The sequence below is a fragment of the Montipora foliosa genome, chromosome 3, assembly GCF_036669935.1.
Source record: "Montipora foliosa isolate CH-2021 chromosome 3, ASM3666993v2, whole genome shotgun sequence".
NCBI classification, from domain to species: Eukaryota; Metazoa; Cnidaria; class Anthozoa; order Scleractinia; family Acroporidae; genus Montipora; species Montipora foliosa.
In genome coordinates, this window is record NC_090871.1 from 41,567,839 (window position 1) to 41,570,338 (window position 2,500).

Here is a 2,500-nt window from a genome sequence, read left to right on the forward strand (position 1 = left end):
TTGCAGTTAGGTGGGTCAGCAATTCCTTTGGACAGCAGAGATAAAGCAGAACAAGGCGAGGTTGCCTGGTCGTTCTCCAATGGCGCCCACTAAGAGGCATGCAGGAATTTGCCACATTTTATGTAACAAGTCGTCTACACGAGCAATTTTTCGTAGTTGACAACTTTTATTTGTCACATAAAAGCTAACACGCCAGCTTTTCAGCACATACATTTGTCTCATAAAAGTTGTCACAAAAAAATTGTTACGCAAAAATTGTTGGATAAAGATTTTCTCTCTCTTGTTTACACTGAGGTGTGAATACACGTCCCTCGTGAAGGGAAGTCGTCGTCTTCGTTCTCGTCGTCATCGTGACGTCGGCGTTGTCCTCGTTGTCGTCCTTTTCCTCTCTTCCTCTTCGTCCTCAATCAATTCAGTTGGTTTTTCAAAGCCAGCAGAAGTGCAAACCTGTTTGCACTCGGTTTCAAGAAAAGGCTGAAGTGAACTTGGATACAATGATCTTTGCTGGCGTCATTGTTTGCTCTCCATTAACATACGAGTTAGCTCACAGAAGGCATCATACTATGCCCTCTGTGACCTCAAAGGTTAAAACACCTTGTTAAACTTAGTTAAATCTCCAGTTTTAAGCCTTTTAGCTTTGATAACGAGCCTGTTATTCGCCAACAAAAACTGATAAATTAGGCGCCAATCATCCCATACATTCTTTGTAAAATTTCGACTTTTCAAAGCATCATTGCTCAGAGATTATTTATAATATTAGCATATACCGGGTTATGTCTTTTTGAATACTAATTCACCAACAAGTGCAGGTGGTGTCGGCCTTTATATTTTCAAGAATTAGGCTTCATTAGTCGGCGGGAATTAGATCTATCAGATGACGGAATAGAATCGTGCTGGGTTGAAATTACTCGGAAAAACAAAAGAACATAGTTGTCGGTTGTATTTGTAGGCACCCATCCACAAGATTGCGCAAATTTTCATAATGCACTTAAAGAGCAATTATGTCATCTAAACAATAAAGGTAAAGAGGTCTTTGTAATAAACATAAACTTCTTAAACTACAATAGAGATAACCAAACATCTGATTATCTTGACATGCTATTTGGCTTGGGTTATATGCCACTGATCACTAAAGCTGCACATATAACAGATCACACCACAACGCTGATTGATCACATCTACACAAACGTACCTCAAAAAATAACAAAAGCAGGAATATGTTAAGCTGATATGATAACAGATCATTTACCCGTTTTCTGTACAGTGACAAACCGGCTTCCTTTACGCCAAGAAACAAAACTTTTTAGGGACTTCTCTCGTTTTAATAAGGATTTATTTTTAAGTGACCTTGAAGCTATAGATTTTAATAACCTGGTCGATGAAGATGTTAATCGAAGCATGAATAATGTAATCAATGCGCTACAATCCTTATGCGAAAATTATCAAACAAAAAAAGGAAACAGTTAACTAAACCCTGGATATCTAACGCCATTCTGGAATCTATAAAACGAAGGCAACAACCTTTTGAAACTCACTTTCTTAGTAACGATCCTAATAAAGTAACCTATTACAAAACTTATAACAACAAATTAAACCTAATTAAGGGTGTAGCCGAAAAAGAGTATTTTCAAGGACAAGTTAGATTAAATAGTGAAAATCTGAAAACAACATGGAAACTAATCGACATGATAATAAACAGGAAAGGTTGTGGGCAACTCCCGATTACAAAACTGATTCATAAAAATAGGTGTTACACCGATAAAGTTAGTATTGTGCATCAACTTTTTACACATTTTATTAATATTGGTTGTGAACTTGCTGACAAACTCCCGCCGAATAATGATGATGATGGCCCAATCCAATTGACCGAATGCAAAAATGGCGGCCAAAAATGTATTCTTTTGTTTATGTGCTAATGAGACTCACTAGCCTCGCTCTCAAGCAACTTTTCTTTTGTATTTTGTCCATGCAAACGAGGCTAGTGAGGCTAATTAGCACATAAACAAAATAATATTTTTTTGGCCGCCATTTATGCATTCGGTTTATATATCAAACATTCTTTCCGAGATAGTTTTACCTTCCGCAGTATCCTTGTCCATGAAGTTTACGATTTATTAATGAGAACAAAGCTCAACAAATCAACTATCGGAGTACCTCGAAAGTTTATTAAACTAGCTTCAAGCTTTATAAGTGAATGCCTAAACTTTCATTTTTAACCAATCCTTACAACAGGGTGTCGTACCTGATATTTTGAAAATTTCTAAGGTTGCACCAATTGACAAAGGAGGAGAGGTTATAGATCCTACCAATTTTCGCCCTATCTCAACGTTATCAACGTTTACACAAATATTTGAAAAACTTATACACAAGCCAGGGGCACCCAACGAAAACGTAGTTCAAAACCACTTAAACATAGCATTGTTAAACGTATTTTAGCATTTAAACGGTAGATATAGGCATAATTTTATCCCCTAAAAAGTTTTCATCTGTTCGGATTTCC